Genomic DNA, 22181 nt, shown 5'->3' on the forward strand with positions numbered 1-22181 from the left:
GGAGGCAGGGAGAGGGATAATCTGAGATTAATGTATACACACTGCTATGTGTAAAGTAGATAACTGCCATGGACCTACTGTATAGCACAGGAACCATACTCAATAGTTTGTAATAACTTAAAAAGCAAAAGTATCTGAAAAAGAATATGTATTTGTGTATATATATGTATGTGCATGTGTGCTAAGTCACTTCAGTTGTGTCCAACTCTTTGTGACCCTATGGACTATAGCCAGCAGGTTCCTACACACACACACACACACACACATATATATATATCCAGTCATGAAATTAAAAGACAATTGCTCCTTGGAAGGAAAGCTATGACAAACCTAAACAGTGTATTAAAAAGTAAAGACATCACTTTGCCAACAAAGGTCCATATAGTCAATGCTATGATTTTTCCATTAGTCAAGTACGGATATGAGAGTTGGACCATAGAGAAGGCTGAGTGCCAAAGAATTGATGCTTTCAAATTGCATCCTGGAGAAGACTCTTGAGAGTCCCTTGAACTTCAAAGAGATCAAACCAGTCAATCCTGAAGGAAATCAACCCTGAATATTCATTGGAAGGACTGATGCTGAAGCTGAAACTCCAATACTTTGGCCACCTGATGTGAAGAGCCAACTCATTGCAAAAGACCTGATGTTGGAAAAGATTGTAGGCAAACATATAAGGGGATGACAGAGATGGTTGGACAGCATCACTGACTCGATGGACCTAAGTTTGAGCAAGGTCAGGGAGACAGTGAAGAACAGGGAAGCCTGGTGTGACCATGGGGTCACAAAGAGTTGAACACAACTTAGTGACTGAACAACAACAACAAATATAAATACGTGTGTATGTATAACTGAATCAGTTTTCTGTACATCTGAAACTAACACATTTGAAATCAGCTATACTTCAATCAAAAAGAAAAAAAAACCAAAATGTTTCTTTTTGGATTATACAAAATGTATTATGAAAGAAGCTTCTGAAGTTTTGATAGATTTCATATTAGGTGTAAATTACTATTGTCTTATATACCTAAGAACATTTAAAATTTAATTAAAATTAAAATAAATAAAATCTCCTTTTCTCCCTATTTAAATTATTTTGCTTTGGAAACATGATCCCAGTACTGTTTAGTAATTATCTGATATTTAGGAGTTGGTTGGCTTAAATTTGTGCCTCTTTACATACAGTTATTCTTTCATACATATTCTCCATCTTTTACCTCATGTTGTGAACTTTTAATAACATTCATTTTTGCAAATGCGCAAAATGAATATACATGCCAGTCTGCAGGCTCTTAATAAACAAACATGTCTTGAAAGTTAACTTAGATTTACTTATACATTTATTTTTTTTATCAATTGTCATACATACATAAAAAGGAAAATTTAAACAAAATATTTAGATGAAAGCATACAAATATGTCTTTATATTCAGAAGTGACTATTCTGAGTGACTTCTTATCCTGAATCATTGAAGTCTCTGTTTTTCAGACATTATTTTCCTCAGGGTCAGCAGTTCTATAGAAAGTGCTACACTATTTCATTATTTCATTATACATTATTTCATTATACATTATGTATTATTTCATTATACATTATTACTTTCCTTCAGAGCTCTGACAACCATTTCACAATTTGATAGTCATTTGATCTGGCACTTTCTGAATCTCATGGCAGGTGTCTATTGAAGGTCTTCAAACAGAAACTTGGATTCATGGTTCTCTCTCAAATTTTCTTTAGTTGTCTTATCTACCTAAGCATAGCAATTTTGCCCTTGTCTAGTGATGCTGCTGCTGCTAAGTCGCCTCAGTCATGTTCAACTCTGTGTGACCCCAGAGACGGCAGCCCACCAGGCTCTTCTGTCCCTGAGATTCTCTAGGCAAGAATACTGGAGTGGGTTGCCATTTCCTTCTCCAATGCATGCATGCATGCTAAGTCACTTCAGTCTTGTCTGACTCTGTGCGACCGTATGGACAGTAGCCCTCCAGGCTCCTCTGTCCACAGGATTCTCCAGGCAAGAATACTGGAGTGGGTTGCCATTTCCTTCTCTAGTTCACATCAAATCCCCAAAATAAAAATACACATATTATCTAAAACTAAAATTTTCTTGAAGAAAATAGGAGCAAATATCTGATTGACTCAACAGCAGAAAAAGGTTTCTAAGACAGGAACATGGTCCACTGGAGAAGGGAATGGCAAACTACTTCATTATTCTTACCATGAGAACCCTATGAAAAGGCAAAAAGATATGACACTGAAGATGAGTCTGCCAGGTCAGAAGGTGTCAAATATGCTACTAGAGAAGAGTGGAGAAGTAACTCCAGAAAGAATGAAGAGGCTGAGCCAAAGCAGAAATGATCCCCAGATGTGGTCGTGTTTGGTAGTGAAAGTAAAGTCCAATACTGGAAAGAATGATATTGCATAGGAACCTGGAATGTTAGTTCCATGAATCAAGGTAAATTGGATGTGGTCAAATAGGAGATGGCAAGAGTGAACATCAACATTTTAGGAACTGGAAAAGAGTGAATGTAATTCAGATGACCATTATGTCTACTACTCTGGGCAAGAATCCATTAAAAGAAATGGGTAGCCCTCCCAGTCAACAAGAGTCCAAAATGCAGTACTTTGATGTAATCTCAAAAATGACAGAATGATCTGTTTGTTTTGAAGGCAAACCATTCAATATCACAGTAATCCAAGTCTATGCTCCAACCAGTAATGCTAAAGAAGCTGAAGATGAACAGTTCTATGAAGACCTACAAGACCTTATACAACTAACACCAAAAAAGATGTCCATTTCATCATAGGGGACTGGAACGCAAAAGTAGGAAGTCAAGAGATTTCTACAGTAATAGGCAGGTTTGGCCTCAGAGTACAAAATGAAGCAGGGCAAAGGCTAATAGAGTTTTGCCAAGAGAACACATTGGTTATGGTAAACATCTTCAAAACAACATAAGAGATGACACTACACATGGACATCACCAGACAGTCAATTCCAAAATCAGATGATTATATTCTTTGCAACTGAAGATGGAGAACCTCTATACAGTCAAAAAAAAACAAGACCTGGAGCTGACTGTTGCTCAGATCATGAGCTCTGTATTGCAAAATTTAGACTTAAATTGAAGAAAGTAGGGAAAACCACTAAGCCATTCAGTTATGACCTAAAACAAATCCCTTATGGTTATATGGTGGGAGTGACAAATAGATTGAAGGGATTAGATCTGATAGACTGCCTGATGAGCTATGGGCAGAGGCTTGTAACATTGAACAGGTGGTGGTGACCAAAACTATCCCCAAGAGAAATAAATGTAAGAAGGCAAAGTGGTTGTCAGAGGAGGCCTTACAAATAGCTGAAAAAAGAAGAGAAGCAAAAAGGAAAGACATACCCATCTGAATGCAGATCTCCAAAGAATAGGAAGGAGAGAAAAGAAAGCCTTAAGTGAATAATGCAAAGAAACAGAGGAAAACAATAGAATGAGAAAAACTAGACATCTCTTCAAGATACACCAAGGGAACATTTCACACAAATATGAGTACAATAAAGGACAGAAACAAGGGACCTAAGAGAAGCAGAAGAGATTAAGAAGAGGTGGCAAGAATACACAGAAGCACTGTATAAAAAAGATCTTCATGACCCAGATAATCACGATGGTGTGATCACTCACTTAGAGCCAGACATCCTGGCATGCAAGGTCAAGTGGATCTTAGGGAGCTATGAACTAAGATGTGGAGGTGATGGGAATTCCAGTTGATCTATTTCAAATCCTAAAAGATGATGCTGTTAAAGTGCTACACTCCATATGTTAGCAATTTTGGAAAACTTAGCAGTGGCCACAGGATTGGAAAAGATCAGTTTTTATTCCTATCCCAAAGAATGGCAATGCAAAGAATGTTCAAACTACTGCACAATTGCACTCATTTCACATGCTAACAAGGTAATACTCAAAACCCGTCAAGCTAGCTCCAAAAAGTACATGAACCAAGAACTTCCAGATGTAGAAGCTGGATTTATAAAAGGCAGAGGAACCAGAGGTCAAACTACCAACATCCACTGGATCATAGAAAAACAAGAATTCCAGGAAAACATATGCTTTACTAAGTATGCTAAAGCCTTTATCTGTGTGGATCACAACAAAATGTGGAAAATTCTGAAAGATATGGGAATATCAGACCACCTCCCTGGCCTCATGAGAAACCTGAAGCAGGTCAAGCAAGAGTTAGAACTGGACATGGAAAAATGGACTAGTTCAAACTTGGGAAAGAAATATGTCACTTTGATTATTTAACTTGTACGTAGAGTACATCATATGACATGCCAGCCTGATGATTCACAAGCTGAAAACAAGATTGCTGGGAGAGATGTCAATAATCTCCGATAAGCAGATGACACCACCCTTATGGCAGAAAGCAAAGAGGAACTAAAGAGCCTCGAGATGAAGGTGAATGAGGAGAGTGAAAAAGCTGGCTTAAAAGTCAGTGTTCAAAAAGTTACGATCATGGCATCCAGTCCAGTCACTTCATGGGAAACATGCTTAGTCTCTCAGTCATATCTGACTCTTTATGACCCCATGGATTGCAGCTTGCCAGGCTCCTCTGTCCATGGGGTTTCTCCAGGCAGGAATACCGGAGTGGGTTGCCATGCCTTCCTCCAGGGGATCTTCCCAACTCAGGGATCAAACCCACATCTCTCACTTTGCAGGTGGATTCTTTACCTACTGAGCCACCAGGGAAGCCTAATAATACCTGAGTAGGTAGCCTATCACTTCCCCAGGGGATCTTCCTGACACCCAGGAAATGAACCAGGATCTCCTTCATCACAGCAGACTCTTTACCAGCTGAGCTACTAGGAAACCCTTCATGGCAAATAGATTGGGACAAAATGGAAACAGTGAAGTCTTTATTTTCTTGGCTCCAGAATCACTTCTAACAGTGACTGCAACATTGAAATTAAAAGCTGCTTGCTCCTTGGAAGAAAAGTGAAAGTGAAGTTGTTTAGTCCTGTCAGATTCTTTGCAACCCCATGGACTGTAACCTATCAGGTTTCTCCGACCATGGGATTTTCCAGGCAAGAATACTGGAGTGGGTTTCCATTTCCTTCTCCAGGGGATCTTCCCAACCCAGGGATTGAACCTGCGTCTCCTGCATTGCAGGGAGACGCTTTACTGTCAGACCACCAGGGAAGCCCTTGGAAGAAAAAACCATGGCAAATCTGTTCTGTGCTGTGCTTAGTCACTCCGTCAAGTCTAGCTTTTTGAGACCTGGTGGACTGTAACCCGCCAGGCTCCCCTGTCCATGGGTATTCTCCAATCAGGAATACTGGAGTGGGTTGCCATACCTTCCTCCAGGGGATCTTTCCAGCACAGGGATCAAACTCAGATCTCCCACTTTGCAGGTGGATTCTTTACTGCCTGAGCCACCAGGGAAGAGGAGACATCACTTTGCCAACAGAGGTCTGTGTAATCAAAGCTATGATTTCTCTAGTATGGATGTGAGATTTGGACCATAAAGAAGGCTTGGAGTTGAAGAATTGATAAATTTCGAATTGTGATGCTGGACAAGACTCTTGAGAGTCCCTGGGACAGCAAGAGAATCAAACCAAGCAATCCTAAAGGAAATCAATCCTGAATATTCATTGGAAGGACTGATGCTGAAGCTCCAATACTTTTGCCACCTGATGCAAAGAGCAGACTCATTGGAAAAGACACTGATGCTGGGAAAGTCTGAGGGCAGATGGAGAAGGGGACAACAGAGCATGAGATGGTTAAGTGGCATCCCCGACTCAGTGGACATCAGTTTGGGCAAACTCCTGGAGATAATGAAGGACAGGGAAGCCTGGTGTGCTGCAGTCCATGGGGTCACATAGGGTCGGACATGACTGAGAAACTGCACAACAACAACAACAAAAGTCAGGACACCATTAAGCAATTACATAAAATAATAAAGTACTAAAAATATATAGATACCTTACTGAAAAAAAAAAAAAAAGACAAAACTCTCTGGTCATCAAGCAAATGCTTTAAAAATAAGTGAATAGGCAAGACACCAGGGGAATATCCACAGTATAGATATCTGAGACAGGACTGCTATTTAGGGTATATATATACATATATAAAGAACACTGATCATTTACCAGTAAAAATAAGTACAGGTTTAAATGGATACTTTACAAAGGATGCTGCTTTACACAGGATAAAAGTATATGGAAATGTGTTTAATTTCATTCATCTTCAGATAAATGCAACTTAAAATCACACCTAAACACTATTACATATTCCCCTGAATAATTAAAAGGCTGAAATTTCATGTATTGTCAAGAATATAGAGCAACTCAAACTTTCCAACATTTTTCATGGGACTGTAAAAAGTTATGCATACATAAATCCATGGACAGACGTATTCTCCAGGCAAGAATACTGGAGTGTGTTGCCATGCTCTCCTCCAGGGAATCTTCATGACCCAGGTATTGAACCCAGGTCCTTTACATCTCTTCTCTACTGGCAGGCGGGTTATCAACAGCACCACATGGGAAGTCCTCATAAACACATTGCTACCTATTCAAATTATTCTAAACCTAATTATTTACAACCCCAAAATAAAAACATACATCCATAAAATCACAAGGAAAACAATGACATATTTATTTATGAAAATAAAATCAGTTCAGTTCAGTCACTCAGTCGTGTCCGACTCTTTGCAACCCCATGAGTTGCAGCTCGCCAGGCCTCCCTGTCCATCACAAACTCCTGGAGTTTACCCAAACTCGTGTCCATTGAGTCAGTGATGCCATCCAGCCATCTCATCCTCTGTCATTCCCTTCTCCTCCTGCCTTCCATCTTTCCCAACATCAGGGTCTTTTCAAATGGGTCAGCTATTCACATCAGGTGGACAAAATATTGGAGCTTCAGCTTCAACATCAGTCCTTCCAATGAACACCCGGGACTGATTTCCTTTAGGATGGACTGGTTGCATCTCCTTACAGTCCAAGGGACTCTCAAGAGTCTTCTCCAACACCACAGTTTGAAAGCATCAATTCTTCGGTGCTCAGCTTTCTTCACAGTCCAACTCTCACATCCATACATGACCACTGGAAAACCATAACCTTGACTAGACAGACCTTTGTCGGGAAAGTAATGTCTCTGCTTTTTAATATGCTATCTAGGATGGTCATAACTGTCCTTCCAAGGAGTAAGTGTCTTAATTTCATGGCTGCAGTCACCATCTGCAGTGATTTTGGGGCCCCAAAAAATAAAGTCAGCCACTGTTTCCCCATCTGTTTGCCATGAAGTGATGGGACTGGATGCCATGATCTTAGTTTTCTGAATGTTGAGCTTTAAGCCAACTTTTTCATTCTCCTCTTTCACTTTCATCAAGAGGCTGTTTAGTTCTTCTTCAATTTCTGCCATAAGGGCAGTGTCATCTGCATATCTGATGTTAGAGGTATTTCTCCTGGCAATCTTGATTCCAGCTTGTGCTTCATTCAGCCCAGCATTTCTCATGATGTACTCTTCATATAAGTTAAATAAGCAGGGTGACAATATGCGGCCTTGACGTACTCCTTTTCCTATTTGGAACCAGTCTGTTCCATGTCCAGTTCTAACTGTTGCTTCCTGACCTGCATACTGGTTTCTCAAGAGGCAGATCAGGTGGTCTGGTATTCCCATCTCTTTCAGAAGTTTCCAGTTTATTGTGATCCACATCGTCAAAGGCTTTGGCATAGTCAATAAAGCAGGAATAAATTTATTGACAATAACTAAACACAGAATCACATTAGTTGTTCACCCAGAGCAAAATGAGTAAAATTCATCATAGTCAAGCAATGGAATACTCCTCCTCAACAAAAAGTCCTAAAGTCTCAAACACAACCCAAAAGAGTACTATTGATTTTACATAAATTTGTAGGAAAGATAAAACTAACCTGTGGTAAAGAGAATTAGAAGAATAGGCGAACTTGGGGGAGAGAAAGTGAGGGTATTAATGGACTGGAAAGGCATATAAGGCAACTTCCTGGTTTGTGGTGTTGCTTTATATCTTGATGGAAATTTGTGTTACACAGATATATGTTCTTGTCAGAGTACATCTTATTTTACTTATATAACAGTAAACTTAGACTTGTGCCTTGCCACACATGAGTAATTTTTACTTCAAAACGCTCTGTAAAATATTTAATTCTACTTTAATAGCTGAAATTTACTGATCTGAAATTACTTTGAAGTGCAATACAAATAAGTTCAATTGATGGATGAATGGAGGGGTTGAGAGCTGGATAAACTGGTTACAAGCAAATATATTAAAATATTAATTGTATAGTCTAGGTGTTAAGATATAGCTTTTTTACATATAATTCTTTCAATTCTTTGTTTACTTGGAAATTTTCATTAATAAAATATTATAAACTGTTACCTTGAGACTGAGAAGAAACAAGGATATGTACCATTACAAATTTTATTAAACATTTATTGGAGGTCGAAGTCAGAACAATAAAAGCCAGAAAAAAACATAATGAATGTGACTGTAAGGATGAAATATATTTTCTACTATTCAGAGACAACATGATTGTTTCTTGGAAGAATCTAATAGGATCTATATATAAAATATAAAAATTGACAATTGTCAATACAAATTGACAATTGGAAGAACTAATATTGTTTAAAATGACTATACTACCCAAGATAATCTCCAGATCCAAAGCAATCCCAATCAGATTTTCAGTATCATTTTTTGCCGATCTAAAGCAAAAAATCTTAAAATTTGTATGGAAACCCAAAAGATCCCCAGTAGCCAAAGCAGTCTGGAGGAGGAAAAACACAGTTGGAATAATCATACTCCCTGACTTCAGACTATACTATAAAGCTCCAGTAATCAACGTCTTATGGTACTGGCACAAAGACAGGCTTATGGGTCAACAGAACAGAAAAGAAAACCCAATAATAAACCCACACCACTATGGTCTACACAAAAGTGGCAAGAATATAAGATAGAGAAAATACAGTCTTGTCAATACGTGATGCTGAGAAAACTGGATAACCGCATGAAATTAGAACACTCTCTAATCTTATACAAAAAATAAACTCAAAATGGATTAAAGACCTAAACATAAAACCTGATACTATAAAACTCTTAGAGGACAGTATAGACAGACCACTAGGACATAAATTGCAGAAATATCTTGAATTCACATCCTAGAGCAATGAAAATAAAAACAAACAGATGGGACCTAATTGAACTTAAAAGCTTTTGCACAGCAAAGGAAACCATAAACAAAACAAAGGCATCCCACAAAATGAGAGAAAATATTCCCAAATGTTGAGACCAACAAGAGATTAATCTTCAAAATGTATAAACAGCTCATGCAGCTTAATATCAAAAAACTTCACAACCAGCCCAATCAAAAAATGGGCAGAATATCTAGATAGACATTTCTCCAAAGAAGATATGTGTCAGTTGCTCAGTCATGTCCAAATCTTTGTGACCCCTTAGACTACAGCCTGCCAGGCTCTTCTGTCCAAGGCATTCTCCAGGCAAGAATACTCGAGGGGGTTGCCATGACCTTCTCCAGGGGATCTTCCTGAAAGAAGACATACAGATGGCCAAAAAGCACATGAAAAGATGCTCAACACTGCTTCTTGTTAGAGAAATGCAAATCAAAACTACAATGAGGTTTCACCTCACACTCGTCAGAATGGCCGTCATCAAAAAGTCTGCAAACAGTAAGTGCTAGAAAGGTTTGGAGAGAAAAAAGGGAACGCTTTTACACTGCGGGAAGGTAAATTGGTACAACCACTTTGGAGAACAATATGGGGGGTTCTTAAAAGCTAAAAACAGAGCTAACATATAATCCAGCAATATCATTCTTGGGCATATATCTGTGAAAACTAAACTTCAAAAAGATATATTCACCCAAATGTTCACTGCAGCACTCTTTACAATAGCCAATGCATGGAAGCAACCTAAATGTCCACCAACAGAGGAATGGATAAAAAAGATGTGGTACATATGTAATGAAATATTACTCAGCTATAAAAAGAATGACATAATGTCATTTCCACAACATGGATGGATCTAGAGATTATCATATTAAGTGAAGTAAGTCAGACAGAAAAAGACAAATATCATGATATCACTTATATTTGGAATCTAAAGAATGATTTTTTAATACAAATGAATTTATTTACAAAATAGAAACAGATTCACAGACTTAGAAAACTTATGGTTACCAAATGGAAAAGGTGGGGCTAGGGATAACCCCTAGGAGGTTGGGATTAACATATACACAGTACTATATATAAAATAGATAATCAACAAGCACCTACTGATTAGCACAGGGAATGCTACTCAGTACTAGATACATATATAACTAAATCACTTTGCCATACACCTGAAAGTAAGACATTTTAAATCAAATATCCAAAATAAAAAATAAATAAATCATTAAAAAAAGATGCAGGGTGAAAGTGATATAACCAGCAAAATTCTCTTAACTTCGAGTTCTCTTAACTTCATTAATTATATAATTAACTCCTCAAATTTAAGGGAAGAGAGAGAGATGAAAAAAAGAAAGATGGAAAATCACAACTATGGAAACAAAGAAAAATAATATATACTAATTTCCCATTAATAAGTTTAAATGTCTGGTAGAAATGGGCTGTTTTCTAGGGAAAAAAGCCATAAAGGGCAATATCATATTATAAAGAATAAAAATTGGACTGTTTCAGAAAATTTTGAAAGAGAAAACACATCACAAATTGAGAAAACGTATGACAGGAACCGTGGCTGTTTGTTTTTGTAACTTTTTGAGTAAACTAATCATGCTTTGTAAATAGTCAATTTATTCAATAATATTTCTTCACCATTTATTATAAACAAGACACTCTTCAAAACGTAGGAATGAAGTGATGAACAGATTTTACGTGATCCCCTCTATTGTGAAGCTTATGGTAGAGTGCTATAAAGGAATAATAATTAAATCAGTGTCTAAATGCCTACAAGTTAAGTGCTGAGGAGGGAAGTATCAGAGTACTGGCTGTCACTGTACAGAACGAAAAAGTTCCAATAATGTGACCTAATTAAAAAGACCCAATATTGAGTTTATATCTAAAGGATGTGTAAACGTTAACTAGACAAGAAGGGAGAATAGAACTATTTCCAAGAAGATGAAACGATGTATGCAATTTCCTTAAGAAGGAGGGGAGAAACATGGGAAATGTACTCTGAAAAAGATGATGCTGGCTGTAGTGGAAATGCCAAAGGAGAAAAGCATGAGAAAAAAGATTCTAATAAACCAAGCAGGAGGTCATTACAATAGCCACTGTAAGAAACGATGAATACTTTAGCCTGGGGTGACAAAGAGTCAAACAGGACTAAGCGACTAACACTTTCACTTTACTTAAGCACAGACATTCAGATAGACAAATTATTTGAAGAGTCAAGATGATACTTGATGATGGATTCACTGTGCAAGAGTACGTGGAAGAATATGTTAAGAATATTGCCTAGGATTCTAGTTTCTCATCCTTATGCTGAACAGGTGGTGGAGACCTTCCACGTGATTCAGAACTCTGGAAAGGACCAGGTTTAAGGAGAAGGAGTAGAATAGCAGACGGTGACCATAACTTGCATTTGACATATGCAATTTAGACATTTTAAATAAGCAGCAAGGTAATATTCATTAAAAATCTGGCGTATCTGCAACATTATATTGACTGAAATAACCACGAAGAAGAGTTTGAAATGTGTAAGAATTTGCTGTGGGGAAATTATCAATTACTTAATTCTAAATCAAATTAATAGTTCCATATGAGCAAAATTAAATAGTTCAGACAAGACTAAAATGAAAAATATCATGTTTGGCCCCATTTGTCCTCATCCTGGGTGACACTTCTCTAGGCAATCACTTTTAGCTCCCATTTTGTTTTTGAGGTGGTGGGGTAGTAATGCAGTATTTTCTTCAATTTCTTTCAAGTTATCAAGTAATAGTATTTTTAAAGTTTGTTTTCTGAATTACTTCTGTTTCATCTGAAGTAATGTTTTTGGTAACTGTTGTTAAATGTCATCTCTAAGCTTTTCACAAATTTTAGTTTTCATTTTTGACCTTTATATTTAAAATAATGCAACATAAAAGCTAATGGTTAACTATTTCTATGGGTTAAGTTTCTTGACTGATAGTCTTCATTTTAAAGAAAATGGAAATCGAATCTTGCACATTTAGCTCAAAAAAGCAAAATACAGATATATTGATTAGTACATCAAATCCATGTTAGAAATCCTAGTTTTCCCCCAGAAAATCTGTGATCATTTTTTGTGGGGAGTAGTTCTGGGGAGTTGATACTTGTTGCTGGTTAAGACTGATGGTGGAATTTGGTGTGGGTAGTGAAAAGTGTCAACTGTTCCATTTACAAAACTTAAACTAATCCCTATGCTTTCAGATCCATTAATTCAATTCAACCATCCAACACATTTAATATTTCTGAGTCAAATGTCACTCAGGGAAAAAAGAAATGAAGACCTTTTCCAGAGCTGTTGTCCAGAGCTTTGCCTGGACAGATTGTTGGTCTCTTCTCCTTCCTAATTTTGGTTTCCTGAGAACCTTATCACACCTCCACCATTCTCTTTCTATATGTTTTCTATTTTTATCTATATTAATGGAAAAAAAATATTTTTCAGCAGTTGAGTCATTCAATTCTTTCCCTGGTTGTGTTTAATTTACATAATTATCATTTTTATTCATTTCTGTCACTTGAGTTCCATATGAAAGAAGAGATAATATATATGCTGTTTTGAATCATACACATTAATGCTATATTTACTGATGTTGTTATTGTTCAGTCACTCAGTTGTGTCTGACCCTTTGCAATTCCATTGACTGTAGCATGCCAGGCTTCCCTGTCCTTCACCATTCCCCAGAGCTTGCTCAAACTCATGTCCATTGCGTTGGTGATGCCATCCAAATATATAATCCTCTGTCATCCCCTTCTCTTGCCTTCAGTCTTTCCCCACATCAGGGTCTTTTCCAATGAGTCAGTTCTTTGCATCAGGTGGCCGAGTATTGGAGCTTCAGCGTCAGTCATTCCAATGAATATTCAGGACTGATTTCCTTTAGGATTGTGGTTGGATCTCCTTGCAGTCCTAGGGACTCTCAAGAGTCTTCTCCAGCACCACAGTTCAAAAGCATCAATTCTTCAATGTTCAGCCTTCTTCATGGTCCAACTCGCACATCCATACATGACGACTGCAAAAACCATAGCTTTGACTATATGGACATTTGTCGGAAAAATGATATATCTGCTTTTTAATATGCTGTCTAGGTTTGTCATAGCATTTCTTCCAAGGAGCAAGCATCTTTTCATTTCATGGCTGCAGTCACCATCTGCAGTGATTTTGGAGTCCAAGAAAATGAAGTCTGTCACTGTTTCGTTTGTTTCCCCATCTATTTACCATTAAGTGATGGGAATGGATGCCATGATCTTAGTTTTGTGAATGCTGAGTTTTCACTATTTTCAAAAAGTGTTAATTATAATAAAGTTATTGCAGCTCAGACAATAAAGCTTTAATTTTGTAGGCAGAAATTCTCAAAGTGTAGAACAAAAAATAGTTCATATGGGAATAATCTAGGAATCTTATGTATCTATGTAATTCCAATTCTTGATCCTTAGCCTGGCAGATAGTAGGCACTCAACACATATTTATTGAACAAATATATGGAAATTTTATTTTGAAAATATGTTTTTAAAAATCTTTTATGTCATAATGCACTCTCTTCCCTTAATTAAATCTTATAACTTTCGAGAAATCTGGAGCTGTTTAACAGAGGTAATTCCAGTAATATACCTAAATAAGGAGCAAGACTTATGGTTGAAATGTACTTGTAGTTGATGGAAGAACATTTTTCAAAATTCTTCCATCAACTATAAGTACAGAGCAAAATTTTACAAAAGATATTTCCAATAAAGAAAAGCTGTGGGATTATGCAAAGGAGACTTTTCCATTAAATGGAATCAGGAGAAGCTTAAAATTAAAGTTTCCATTTAATAAGAACAATGTAACTGAAGACATGGTTTTAAAAATCCATTAAGTCACTTTGGAAAAAGGCAGTAAACACAGCTTCTGGAGACAAGAGAATTCCATTTGGCAATCTGTATCATTAGTAATTGTATTTCCATTAAATTACTTACACTTATATCCTGTTCTACATCCTTTTTTACAAAACATGATTTACACAAAATTGTTCTGCTTTACTCCTAAGCATATACTTGAAAGATTTGCTGCGAAGATGAATTCTCTTACCTATAGCAATTTACATGGAAGAATAAGTCATTTATGTCAGCATCACTTAACATACACTTTATTTTTTCATTAGGAACTTTAAAAAATCAGAAAATAATGGGGATATTGTCAACAAACATTGCACTATTCTTAATTATACAAATGGCAAGATATGTTATTGATATATTCCCATTTCTTTTCTTTTTTTAGTGATGAGAAGAACTGAGGATACTTACAGGAAGTTAGCATCTCATATGTGACATTTCAAATCAGGTCACCTGGATTATTGTTGTTCAGTCGCTAAGTCGTGTCCAACTCTGTGACCCCGTGGACTGTAGCATGTGAGACTCCTCTGTCCTTTACTATCTCTCAGAGTTAGCTCAAATTCATGTCCATTGAGTTGGTGATGCTATCTAAACACCTTGTCCTCTGCCGCCATCTAGGAGCATTTTCTTTTCACATAAATCAGAATCTTGATTTGTGTAAATAATTTCACAACTCACAAACGACTTTCAATAACACTAAGGATACTTAAACTTGTCCACATTTAATGATAAAATTTTGTAAAGTGGTAAATGTTTTAAACGTGTGTCGCTTTGCCTGTAGTCACGGTGAAATTTCCCAAAATATATTATTTATGTATATTTCTTACTATAAAACACACTTTCAGATGGTAAAAGTCCTAAAGGTTTATTTAATAGTCAGTTTTTTGGCAAATGAAAAATCATTTTCCAAAGTTGTTTTTCTGGCACTTGAGTGTCAGTTCTATGTGAAATAAGAGCCCACTATGTTGATTTGGCAAAAGATTAAGATATTAATGGTGGGGGCATCATAATACAGCTTTGAAATTTCATGAGGGACAACACAGGGTGATTATTTTCATTCACAACCTGAGCAGTGTATGGGTATTAACTATAAAAATAATTATTTTATTTAGACCTAGATCATCTTTTCCCATGCAGTAAGACCACGAGCAAGGAAAATAAACCACAAATGGTAAGCATTAGATTTTAAACACAAATAAAAACCTAATATGATATTCAACTAATATTGAGTGTGGTCAAATACTTACACATATTTAAAAAAAAAATTCTGCCAGGGAATGAAATAATTTTCCTACAGTCTAAAGTTTCTTATTTCTTCCTATTTTCGGTTAAACCTCACATTTATTCCATAATATTACTATTGATGTATATCTAATTTAAGGGCAAATAAAGTCAATGTCTATGGTTCCCACGCCCTTTGAAATAAGGTAAATAGTCATTTTATTTATGTAACAGTATTTTTTGCAAAGTAATGTTGTAATGGGAGATAACTTATATCTTAAAGGATTTGAACATCATATGTGAATAGTGTTTGCATATATCAAAAAGTTATTTTCTATTGATGAGATGATGATATTTTATCAGTAGTCATGGAAACTATATTCTTCATTATTATAAACATGTGCTTAAGCATTCAGTCTTGTCCGACTCTTTGCAACCAAATAGGCTGTAACCCAGCAGGCTCCTCTGTCCATGGGGATTCTCCAGGCAAGAATACTGGAGTGGGTTGCCATGCCCTCTTCCGGGGGATCTTCCCAACCCAGGGACTGAACCTAGTTCTCTCGCATTGCAGGTGGATTCTTTATCATCTGAACCTCCAGAGAAGCCCTAATTCCTTCTGTATGCTTTATTCAGTCCAAATATAATTACTAAGATCAAGGAATTGGCTCATTGACTAATACGGAATAAGAGACACAATTTCTCGTACTGCCATTTATGGCCCTAAAATTTATTAATTTACTTAAAAAATAGAAGAGTGATAAGAGTTGGGTTTCCCAGAAATATCATTACAATGAAACACACAAAAATATAGATAGTATTACTCATCATCTTATCCTTCAGTATTACTTTCTGACAAGTACTCAGTAATTTTCCAGTATAAATTTAGCCTTCACAGAATTTTGGATATTTGATTACACTCAAGAAAAGCAACTAAATACCAAGATCTTTTCTATATTGAGCCAAATATAAGAAATACACATATAAGAAATACAAATATACTGTGTATATCTTATTAGGTCTCTGCCTTCATTACCAATGCTATATCAATCATTTACAGAATTGAAATTATCAGGTGCTATATATTTAATTTAAACATATAGAATGGCCAGTAAAAAGGGAATAAGTAAGCTGAAGGAATTTAGGAAGTGTTCTTGAACAAGTAGTCTGACCATGAAAGAGAAAACAAATGGATAACATTATGGACATTAATATATCATTTATTCTTTGGAACTGTATAAGTTATTATTATCCCTATTTAAGGATAGAGAAAATGAGGCACAGAGAGGTTAAGTAGTTTGTATCAAATAACATGGATAGTGTTTGTCCTAGTCAATGTGGTTGCTATAACAAACTACCATAAACTGGGTAGTTTATAAATACCAGAAATTTATTTCTCACAGTTCTGATATACTGAGAAGTCCAAGATCAGAGAATCCACAGATTCAGTCAGTGTCTGGTGAGGGCCTGCATCCTGGTTCATAGATAGCTGTATTCTTGCTTTTTCTTCATATGGTGGAAAGTGCCAAGGGAGCTCTTTGGGATATCTTTCATATAAGGGCATCAATCCCATTCATAAGGGCTTCACCCTCATGACTTAATCACCTCCCATAAGCCCCACTCCTAATACCATCACATTGTCAGTAGGATTTCAACATATAAATTTTGGAGGTATATGAACATTTAGTTCATAAAAACATTGAAATATTGTTCTAACCTAGCACTATAGTTTTAACCTATACTGTCTCTCAAGCAGTTAGAGTTTTAGTAAGCCCATCTCATAGCCCACAGTTATCTCAATCCTATATGGTATACCCCATGAATCAGAGAGACATGCATGGTCTTTATAAGCATCATTTTTCAATCCCACACACACGTGGTATCATACAGTATTTATCTTTTCTGACTTCAGTTAGCCTAATCCCCTCCAAGTACATCCATGTTGCTGCAAATGGCAAAATTTCAATCTTTTTTATGGCTGAGTAATATTCCATTGGCTATGTGTTTGTGTGTGTGTATCACATCTTCTTTATCCATTGATCTGTTGATGGACACTTAGATTGCTTCCATATCTTGGCAATCGTATATAATGCTAATATAAACACTGATGGAGAAGGAAATGGCAACCCACTTCAGTATTCTTGCCTAGAGAATCCCATGAACAGAGGAGCCTGGTGGGCTGCCATTTATGGGGTCGCAGAGAGTCAGCCACGACTGAAGCGACTTAGCAGCAGCAGCAGCATGAACACTGAGGATGAATTTTTTCAAATTAGTGTTTTTGGGGTTTTTTGGACATATATCTAGAAATAGAATTGCTGGGTCAAATGGTAATTCTATTTTTAGGTTTTTTTTCCTCATTTATTTTTACTATTTGGAGGCTAATTACTTTACAATATTGTAGTGGTTTTTGCCATACATTGACATGAATTGACCATGGATTTATGCAAACTAGTACAGCCACTATGGAGAACAGTGTGGAGATTCCTTAAAAAACTGGAAATAGAACTGCCATATGACCCAGCAATCCCACTCCTGGGCATACACACCAAAGAAACCAGAACTGAAAGAGACATGTGCACCCCAATGTTCATCGCAGCACTGTTTATAATAGCCAGGACATGGAAGCAACCTAGATGCCCATCAGCAGACGAATGGATAAGGAAGCTGTGGTACATATACACCATGGAATATTACTCAGCCATTAAAAAGAATTCATTAGAATCAGTTCTAAGGAGATGGATGAAACTGGAGACCATTATTTTTAGTTTTTTGAGAAATGCCCGTACTATTTTCCTTAGTGGCTGCACCAATTTACATTCCCCCCAACAAAGTACAATGGTTCCCTTTTCTCCACATTGCCAACTTTTGTTACTTGTGTTTTTTGACAATAGCCATTCTCATGGAAGTGAGGTGGTAGCTCAGTGTGGTTTTGATTTACATTTCCCTGATAATGAGTGATACTGAGCATCTTTACAAGTGCCTGTTAGCCACCTGCATGTCCTGTTTGCAAAAATGTCTATTCAGTTCTTCTGCCTATTTTATAATCAAGTTTTTGGGTTTTTTTGATGTTAAGTTGTATGAGTTGTTTATACAGGTTGGATAGTAACCCCTTATCAGTCATATCATTTGCAAATATTTTCTCCCACTCAGTGGAACTAATGAGTATATCAAAAGGAAGCAGACTCACAGATACAGAGACCAAACTAGTGGTTACCGATGGTGAGAGGAAGGGAGAGGGAACGTTATAGGGGTAGGAGATTGGGAGGTACAAACTATTAGGTATAAAATAAGCTACAGGCATATATGTACAACATGAGTAAAATAGTCAATATTTTATAAAAATTATAAATGGAGTACAACCTTTAAAATTGTGAATCACTATATAGTACACTTGTAGTTTATATAATATATTATACATCAACTATAAGAGTGTGTCTGACTCTTTGTGACCCCATGGACTGTACTCCACCAGGCAACATTGTCCATGGAATTTTCCAGGCAAGGATATGGGAGTAGGTAGCCAGTCCCTTCTCCAGGGATCTTCCCAATCCAGGGACCCAACCTGGGTCTCCCCATTGCAGGCAGGTTCTTTACCATCTGAGCCACCAGGGAAGCCCATACATCAACTATACTTCAATAAAAAAGAATCATATTTTCTTATGTGTGTCCGAGACATGTGTGTGTGTGTTAGAAAGCATTCCCAAATATAAGTTGGTGCAGACACTGGGAACACAGTATGGAGGTTCCTCAGAAAGCTAAAAAAAAAAACCAGAATTAACAAAAGATCTACCAGTCTCACCTAGGGGCATATATTTGGACAAAAGTGTAATTCATCAGGATATATGTACCACTATGTTCATAGAAGCTCTAGTCATAATAGGCAAGATTTGGAAACAACAAAAATGCCCGTTGACAAATGGATAAAGATGTGGTATATATAGAGAATTGAATATTATTCAGCCATAAAAGAAATAATTTCATTTGCAGCAACATGGATGGACCCAGAGATTGTCATACTGAGTGAAGTCAGAGAAAGACAGGTATCACATGGTATCACCTATATCACTTATTTGTGCAGAATCTAATGAAAAGGCTACAAGTGAACTTCTCTAAAATACAAAAGAGAAAAACAGAGTTACAGATGAAGCAAATGAACTTATGGTTACCAGGGGTAAGGGGTGGTCAGCATAAATTAGAAGACTGGGACTGACATATACACATTACTGTATATAAAATAGATAACTAATAAGGAGCTACTGTATAGCACATACTTAGTACTATGTAATAGCTTATTATGGGAAAAGAATCTAAAAAAGAGTGGATATATGTAAATATATAACTGATTCACTTGTCTTATGCCTGGAACTATCACTACCCTGTAAATCAACTGCATGCCAATAAAAAAAAAATTAAATGAACAAACACAACAAATCAGAAACAAACTCAGAAATACAGAGAACAAACTGGTGGTTACCAGAGGGAAGTGAGTAGGTGGGATGAGGGAAATAGGTGAGGGTAGTGAAGAGGTACAAATTTCTTGTTACAAAATAAATGAGTCATAGTTATAAAATGTACAGTGTGGGGAAAATAGTCAATAAGTATGTAATATCTTTGTATGGTAACATATCATAACTAGACTTACTAAGGTGATCCATTTATAATGTATTAAAATATCAAATCACTATGTGATACTCCTGAAACTAATAAAAATAAGACAATTATATTTCAAAAAGAGATGTTGCCCAGTTAAACAATGGACTACTACTCAGCCATAAAAAGCCATTTGCAGCAACATGGATGCAACTAGAGAGCATCATATTAAGTGCATCCAGAAAAAGAAGAGACAAATACCATATGATAACACGTACATGTGGATATAAAGCCTGACACAAATGAAATTATCCATGAAAGGTGGTTGTTAAGGGGGAGTAGGAGGAGGGATAGAGTGGAAGGTTGTGGTTAACAGATGTCAGCTTTTATATATAAACTGGATAAACAAAGTCCTACTGCATAGCATAGAGAACTCTATTCAATATCCTATGATAAACCATAATAAAAATATAAAAAAGAATGTATATAGATGTACAACAGTCACTGTACTGTATACTAGTATTTAACCGAACATTGTCAATCAACTATATTGAAAGAAAAAAAAAAAACAAAACAGAAATTATCTCCAAGACCTCTGTCTTCTATTATACATTTAGTTGCCCAGAAATTATTCCATACAAACAGCTACCTTCAAGTGAGACAGCAAATGAAGTCTATTTGGCGAGATGATATGCCAAGTTTAAAACTATTAACTTGGTATATAGGAAATGCATACGGCATGATATTAGCAATCCGTACTACAATACTTGTATATACAGATGGTCAAGCATAAAATTCAGTATTGTTAAAATTTTGGGGTTTTTTTAATCAAATGTCACTCAAGTTAGGAGAAATTATTTTATATATAATATGTGCCAGAGTTGACTTATTACAGTTTGAACTTTAAACTGACTGGTCACTGTGTGCATTAGAATGAATATCCAAAACTGATATACAAGTATCTACAATTTTTACCTGAAGAAATTGAGCACAGGGATGCTAAATACCTCTACAATGTTATATAGCTAGTACATAGGGAATTATAAAATCAAATTTAGATCTAGATGAATCTAGGGATTTGCCATTAAACATTATAATTTACAGCAGTATGGCAACAATAAAGAAATAAATAAGAAATGGTTTTGAGGGATCCGTGGATAAATCTGTTAAGCCAGAATAAAAATGTTATGGAAATTTCCTGTTTTCCAATATCATTACAAAATTATGGTTATTAAAGTATGGGACTTTCCTGGTGGTCGAGTGCTTGAGAATCCACCTGCCAATGCAGGGGTTTGATCCCTGGTTCAGGGAGATTCCACATCAGTTCAGTCACCCAGTCAGTCTGACTCTTTGCGACTCCATGGATCGCAGCACACCAGGCTTCCCTGTCTATCACCAGCTCCCAAGGCTACTCAAACTCATGTCCATTGTGTCAATGATGCCATCTAACCATCTCATCCTCTGTCATCCCCTTCTCCTCCCCCCTTCAATCTTTCGCAGCATCAGGGTCTTTTCCAGTGAGTTGGTTCTTTGCATCAGGTGGCCAAAGTATTGGAGTTTCAGCTTCAGCTTCAGTCCTGCCAATGAATATTCAGGACTTAGTTCCTTTAGGATTGACTGGTTGGATCTCCTTGCATTCTATCTCCAGAATCTTCTCCCACACTACACTTCAAAAACATCAATTCTTCGGCACTCAGCTTTCTTCATAGTCCAACTCTCACATCCATACATGACTACTGGAAAAACCATAGCTTTGACTAGACAGACCTTTGCTGGTAAAGTAATGTCTCTGCTTTTTAATATGCTGTTGAGGTTGGTCACAGCTTTTCTTCCAAGGATCAATCATCTTTTAATTTCATGGCTGCAGTCACCATCTGCAGTGATTTTGGAGCTCCCCCCCCAAACTAAAGTCTGTCACTGTTTCCCCAATCTATTTGCCATTAAGTGATGGAACCAGATGCCAGGATCTTAGTTTTCTGAATGTTGAGTTTTAAGCCAACTTTTTCACAATCCTCTTTCACTTTCATCAAGAAGCTCTTCAGTTCTCCTTCACTTTCTGCCATAAGGGTGGTGTCATCTGCATATCTGAGGTTATTGATATTTCTCCCAGGAACCTTGATTCCAGCTGGCGCTTCATCCAGCCTGGCATTTCACATGATGTACTCTGCATATAAGTTAAGAAGCAGGGTGACAATATACGGTCTTGATGTACTCCTTTCCTGATTTGGAACCAGTCTGTTGTTCCATGTCCAGTTCTAACTGTTGCTTCTTGAACTGCATACAGATTTCTCA

At 36.7% G+C, this 22181-nt stretch overlaps 2 long non-coding RNA genes across 2 annotated transcripts; one reads left to right on the forward strand and one right to left on the reverse strand.

Annotated features, from left to right (window-relative positions):
- Window positions 1-369: 369 nt before the first annotated feature.
- LOC122455122 lies at window positions 370-5646 on the forward strand. Its single transcript, XR_006273598.1, has 3 exons — window positions 370-408; window positions 3269-3274; window positions 5479-5646. It is a non-coding gene; the product is annotated as an uncharacterized LOC122455122 (long non-coding RNA).
- LOC122455079 lies at window positions 3562-9150 on the reverse strand. Its single transcript, XR_006273585.1, has 3 exons — window positions 9137-9150; window positions 7214-7216; window positions 3562-3709 (listed from the first exon to the last, which is right to left on the reverse strand). It is a non-coding gene; the product is annotated as an uncharacterized LOC122455079 (long non-coding RNA).
- Window positions 9151-22181: the final 13031 nt, after the last annotated feature.

Source organism: Cervus canadensis, chromosome 1 (assembly GCF_019320065.1).
Source record: "Cervus canadensis isolate Bull #8, Minnesota chromosome 1, ASM1932006v1, whole genome shotgun sequence".
NCBI lineage: Eukaryota > Metazoa > Chordata > Mammalia > Artiodactyla > Cervidae > Cervus > Cervus canadensis.